This window comes from Cebus imitator, unplaced genomic scaffold, assembly GCF_001604975.1.
Source record: "Cebus imitator isolate Cc_AM_T3 unplaced genomic scaffold, Cebus_imitator-1.0 Scaffold36, whole genome shotgun sequence".
Classification (NCBI taxonomy): domain Eukaryota; kingdom Metazoa; phylum Chordata; class Mammalia; order Primates; family Cebidae; genus Cebus; species Cebus imitator.
Genome location: NW_016107351.1, coordinates 10,641,065 through 10,647,582, shown reverse-complemented (window position 1 = coordinate 10,647,582; position 6,518 = coordinate 10,641,065). Strand labels below are relative to the sequence as shown.

Sequence of the window (6,518 nt, the reverse complement as noted above, 5' to 3'; positions counted from 1 at the left end):
TTTTTTTTTTTTTTTTTTTTTTTTGCTTCCTCCCTTTTCAATAATATCAAAAACATCCTAGTAGAGTTACATTAGTATAATTGATATTAACCATACACAACATCCTCAAGGGCTAGGTCAGGTCACTAAGCATTTTTTCGCTAAAATACTGCCTTTTTTTAGGGATTATGTAATACTCCATAAGGCACTATCTGTGCTGGGCAACATGGAGCCTGGGTCTGTGTAGGGAGCTGGTTTCCATGACTTAATGGGGTGCATCAGTGTGTCCCAGAGAAGTATACTCCACAGTGCTCATTTTCTTTCATGTTTCTGAGGTAAACAGTGCCCCTTGTTTAGAAGTTTGCATATATCAGTGATAACTGTAATAATTGATCTTGTTGAAAACCTGGGAAAGCAATAAGTTAAATAATACCTTCTCTGAACATGAGGTCCAGCACAGTTTTCTGACCTAAGCAAACTATACGGAAGGAGAGTTCGGTTTGTTCAGCTGTGTGGTCCTAGCAAGGACTGTGGTACTGGAAAACTAACCAGCTTACAGGTACTAGAGAAGCTGAATCGGACAGTGATCTGTAGATACCCAGTTTGGAGATGAAATTGCAACTCTGAATTCTTGATTGGCTACATAAATATGTTGGTAGTAAACAGACCCTGGGTAGTCAGGACTTGGGATGTGACAGTGCAGGAAATAGCTATACCTACACTTGCATTGGAGCTGCAATGATCTCCTACATGACGACGCTTGATCTCTTGAGGGCAATGAGAGGGTCAGAATCCAAGCTGTGATGCTGGTCTTTGTAATTTAATACTGTGGGTTGGCGAGTCCCCAGGCGACAGAAAGATGAGTGCTCAGAGTCTGCAGTATATCTCAGGCTCAAGGTCCCTTTCATAGAAAGTTTTCACTTTTCATTTTTCTATGAAATGAAACTACTATATGAAAATTGAAACATAGCTATTACATATGTAATCTTCACTGTATAATTTAATTTGCTTGCCAAGCAGTCACTAGGATTTAGTTTCTTTGTTTTTCTTTTTTCTCATCAGCTGAGAGAATGCTTTTGTATGCACAGAAATACTGCCTTCAGCTACATGCTACTTTAAACATTCCTAGAGGTGAAATGATTAAATTTCCAACCTTTTAAAATGTGGATTTTTCTGGCCACTTTTGTATCTCTTCAGTGGGTTTCTAATGAATGTAAGGGGAGAGCCAGGTCATAGTGAATGGTGTTGTGTTTGGTATGCTGAGGAAACTTGGGGACCAGTGTTTTAGAAAAGATTAGTTCTACACTGTCATGTTTCAAGTACCGAGTATTAATTGTTCTTGTCATACAGATGGCCCAGTGAACATCTCTGGTGGATTCCTTACAACCAACCTCTTGTTAGTAAATATACCATTAGAATGTTTTGTTTCTGAACTCCCTGATTTCCCCCTTTATAGGTCGGAAATGATGTTGATGGAAGACAACAACATTTGCCACTTGGAATTCTCACCTGCACACCAAAGAAGTACTGATTTTGTCATTTGCACCAGCTTCTTTCTCCAGGAAAGGTCAAAACAATGCACTCCAAGGGTAACATTCCAATTTTTAATACATGTAATATCCGTATTATTTTTGTTGTGTCATCAAATAACTTAGAATTGCTTTTACAAAGTCTGTTAATTCAAACAGTGTAAGGCATTAATAACCTGGTGAGTTATCCGAAGCCTCTCTTCCTCTCCTAGAATTTTTGCGCAATCAGAGACATCCCAGTAGAGTAATAAATTAGTACATTTTATATGCAGATACGTAGTGAGGCCTCCTTTCCTATGCGTGTTTGACAAATGTGCATGTATACTTCTCATCTTCCCGTATTTTTACTATATTTCCACAATTCCATGTAGACCAAAATGTGGATGTCTTATGAAAGAGTTTATACATTCCCCTTGAAATATGGCAGAAAGTATCAGAAATAATTACACCATTCCATGCTCACGGGCCAGTGGGAATTCTCACAGTAAGCATTTTGTCCAGAGATTGCTACATTCTTCTTAGGGAATTATAATATTCCAGTGATAATGGTAGTGAGCAATGTGGCTGTTTCATTGTTCCTATATCCTGGTCTGTATGACTTAACAGTGTGGTCATGGTGTCATCATGTCCAAGAGTGACAGAATCCTCAGTGTTTATTGTCTGTCTCCTATCTCAGGCTCATGGCTTCTTTTATAAACATGCTTGTATTGATGATGTCCTCAATATATTTTGGTAATCTGGACAAACTGAGCAATAAAATTGCTTCTCTGAAATTGATTTCAAGTAATATGAAAGGCCATGTTACACATTTACTGTAAATCTGAGGTAGGTTGTGATTATTTAAGGTGTATTTTATAAACACCCAGACCACTAATAAGAAAATAATTCAAAAAATATTAAAAGAACCACTAAAGAATTAAAATAGATTTAACAAAAAAGATGGCAGGTAAGGATGAACAGAGGAACCAATAAGACATAAGACATATAGAAAACAGATAGGAAAATGACAGACATAAACCTAGCCATATGGCAATTATATTAAAATTTTTAAAGAGATTAGGAAATTCCATTTTTTTTAAGAAAACATGAACAACTATATACTGTCTACAAAAAAGACACTTTAGAACAAAAGATACACATAGTTTGAAAGTAAAAAGATGGAAAACACTACATCCAAAGAATCCAGAAGAGAGCCTAAGTGGGTATTCTAACATGAGAAAAAAAGAGACTTTAAGATAAAGTATTGCTAGAGAGGAAGAAAGGTAGTATTTAATGATAGAAGGGTTAATTAATCTGAAATATATAACAATTATAATCACGTCAGCACTAACAACGCTGCCCCAAATTATATAAACTGAAAACCAACATGACTGGTGGGGTCAATAGACAATTTAACAATAATAACTTTTGTTTATATCCTCTTTTTAATCACTGATGAGTCAATTAGATAGGGCATCATTGAGGTTACGACGTACTTCCACAACCAATTTGACCTGAGATAGATGATACCTGACAGATAGATAGAGAAAACTCCACCCAACAACAGAATACAAATTATTTTCAAGCACACCTATAACGTTCTCCAGGATAGAGTATACGTTAGGCTATAAAACTGTACTCAAATTTAAGATTGAAACATTCTGGAGTATGTTGTGTGTCCCTAGAGGAATTAAATTAGAAGTCAACACAGAAATAAATTTGGAGGTCACAAAATATTTGGAAAATTAACACACTTTACAAAACCCATTGTTTAAAAAAATACCAAGTTCTCATTGCAAATACCCCTCAGTAACACCACGTTGACATTTTGATTCTCATTGGTTTCAGTGCTCATCTCTGTGAGGTTACCAGAAGATCCCATAGCAATATCACTCATTCTAAGTTTATCTGTGGGCTACACTGGGAACACTGTCTATGGGTTAGCCGTGCTCTGCAAGGAGTAGTAAAAATATATATATATTTTTTTGAGGCTGAGTCTTGTTCTATCTTCCAGGCTAGAGTGCAGTGGTGCGATCTTGGCTCACTGCAACCTCCACCTCCAAGGTTCAAGCGATTCTCCTGCCTCAGTCTCCCAAGTAACTGAGATTACAGGCACACACCACACCTGGCTAATTTTTGTGTTTTTAGTAGAGACGGGGTTTCACCATGTTGGTTAGGCTGGTCTCAAACTCCTGACCTCAGGTAATCTGCCCACCTTGGTCTCCCAAAGTGCGGGGATTACAGGCATGAGCCACTGCACCCAGCAGTAAAAATAAATTAAACAACTATGTTTGCAGCCAGTGGGGAATTGTTTTAACTAGGCAATAATTTGATCTATTTTGGGAAGCATCTTGTAATCAAATCATAAATCAACATTAATCATATGGTAAGTCCTCCATGGTTTTCATTCCTATAAACTCTAGGATGTTTGAGATTCTCTGCTTAGCTTATAGAAGCAAGGTACTGGGTATCAAGAATGTTTAAACAGTTTCTCCTTTTTGGGAACAAAGATGATATTGGGCTGGAATGAGATGTGTGATTGAGAGAATGTCCCTGAGGCCTCAGCAGTATGACCTGTTGGGTGTGGGCATTGGAAGAGTGTAGTGAATTCTTATAAATTTATGTTGCCTCTGCATCCAAATCTTGAGTATAAGTTTAACTTTCTTATACCAGAAGCGAGGCTTACTCACCTTTGCACAGTTTCCAGTTCTACAACTCCTCCCAGTTCCTCAGTGTGGTTGGTCCAGATATCTGCCTTATCCAAGTGCCTCCTTTGGACCACTTCACCATGGGACAGCTTGATGCAATCTACTTGACTGGCCCTTTGATCACCACGCCCCTCATGGAACCATTGTCCACCTCCCAGTCACAGTGTGACCTCAGGGAACTCATGCCTGCTTGCTTTAACCCCATCACTTAGAAGTCTCCGCAGAAAACCTGTTTGCATAATACCCTTGACCCAATAAGGGCATTGGCCCATGGGTGTCTCTCTCTCTCTGTCTTTTTCTCTGTCTTCCCCCTTTCTCTCTCTCTCCCCCTCTCTCTCATGCTCCCTGACCTCTGTGTGTGGACTCCGGGCATTCCATGTACCCCTCAGGACCTGTAAGTATTACCATCTTTATTTTTATCTTGTATCTCTTCTAATAATTGAAAGGGTGCTCTCTATCTTGAAGATACTATATTAAATAGAATGGGAATTTGTCCCTAATACAGTTATTCTCAGGCTGAAACACCCTGTTTGCACTCTTTACCCATTTAGTGATTTTTCTCAAGTTAGTGTACATCATGTATTATCAACATAATTGATATTGTAGGATGGAATTATAACATACTTCCTTTGACACAGAAAGTTCTATTGGACACAGATTATCTAGTGCTACTACATGTATGCTAATTTATGATAAATGTGTAGATGTGATAAAAACAACATTTATAAAATATCTGTCTTAGAAATGTTAGCTAAAATTATTTTGGGAAAAGTATGTTTGAAAATAGAATTGTAAGCTACCATATTGTGATAAATATTTCTAAATTCGTTTATTGTCAGAAAGCAACAAAATTAATTAAAACAGTAGCCTCATTTAAATATGTTTTTATTCAGAAATGCATGTTTTATTGTATGTTTGTGGCTTAACTTTTTTTGTAAAGTTAAAACTTTATTATACTTTTTACATGAATCTGCAATTTCAAGATATTTTAATGGTTGATAGGCACAGGACAATTGAAGAAAACCTGTAAATATATTTGGTAAAATTTATGATGCAGTGTTTTGCAGATGGCTTCAGAGAGTATTATCACATCTGTTTGAGATATGCTCAGTTTTACATTTGTCTCTTAGGTAATCAACAAGGCTGAGATCAGTAAATCATATGTAAGCCACTGTGTAGTTATGAAGCTATTCTGAAAATAGGCATATCAATTTATCATATCTAGACTTTCAAGTTATATTGATGTTGTTGAAAATGATTTTGTATTACATGTGTTCTTCCAAATCATAGGTCAAAATATTTTATTCATGTATGTCTTTTAAATGAAGGGTGGTTAGGATAGTCCTGATTATTGCACATGAATATTCTCTTTCACTAGATTATTGTTTGGGGGCAAATTTTAGACTACTATTTTTTTAAAAAAGGGTAACTTAGTTTAATCCAACCTTTTCAGATAGTTAGAAATTATCGAAATGTATATTTTTTTGTAAAGATGGTCTTGTGAAAATCGTTGAGCTAGAAACATGTCCTTTATTAGTGGAATTCTTAGAAGCTTTCCTTGGGCTTCACTGGGTGGTAATAGACTGTGATTGTATTGTGCTGTATATAATTGTATAAATAATCTATATCCCATTATCCCATTCAGGAGATAGAATATTTGTATTACTTTATTATTTGATAAAATATTCCCATTCTATTATAATACCTAGTCTTAATAGAACGGGAATATTTTATCTTACTAACATAGTTATTACCTGGCCACTCTCTGTGTCCATAGGACCTTACAGGGTAAAGGGAGGGCAGTGTGTATTTAAAGTCTGTGCATGTGACACACAAAGGGCTTAGCGACATCCCTTTTTCCCAGCACAGGATACCCACACTTCCTGAATATTTTGTTGTTAAATTAGATTTTGTGTGTGTGTGTGTGTGTGTGTGTGTGTGTGTTTATATGTATATGTGTGGTTTATATGAACATATAGATGCATGTTTATATGTGCATTTTTTTTTCTTAAAATGTTATTGTTTCTCTTTTTCTTTTATGTCAGTTGATGATAGAGCCTAGAAGGGAAGGGAAACTGTTCATGTCCTTGCCTTAACTTTCAAATATGATAAAAACAACATTTATAAAATATATGTCTTAGAAATGTTAGCTAATATTATGTTAGGGAAAGTATGTTTAAAAATAGAATTTGGGGCCGGGCGCAGTGGCACACGCCTGTAATCTCAGCACTTTGGGAGGCCGAGGCAGGTGGATCACGAGGTCAAGAGATCGATACCATCCTGGTCAACATGGTGAAACCCCGTCTCTACTAAAAATACAAAA

At 36.5% G+C, this 6,518-nt stretch overlaps 1 long non-coding RNA gene across 1 annotated transcript in view; it reads left to right on the top strand.

The window, feature by feature from the left end:
* LOC108301801 overlaps positions 1-1,593 on the top strand; it is a 3,136-nt gene extending 1,543 nt beyond the window's left edge. Inside the window, exon 3 of the long non-coding RNA XR_001824073.2 lies at positions 1,436-1,593. This is a non-coding gene — a long non-coding RNA (uncharacterized LOC108301801). The remainder of the gene's footprint in view (positions 1-1,435) is intronic.
* Positions 1,594-6,518: the final 4,925 nt, after the last annotated feature.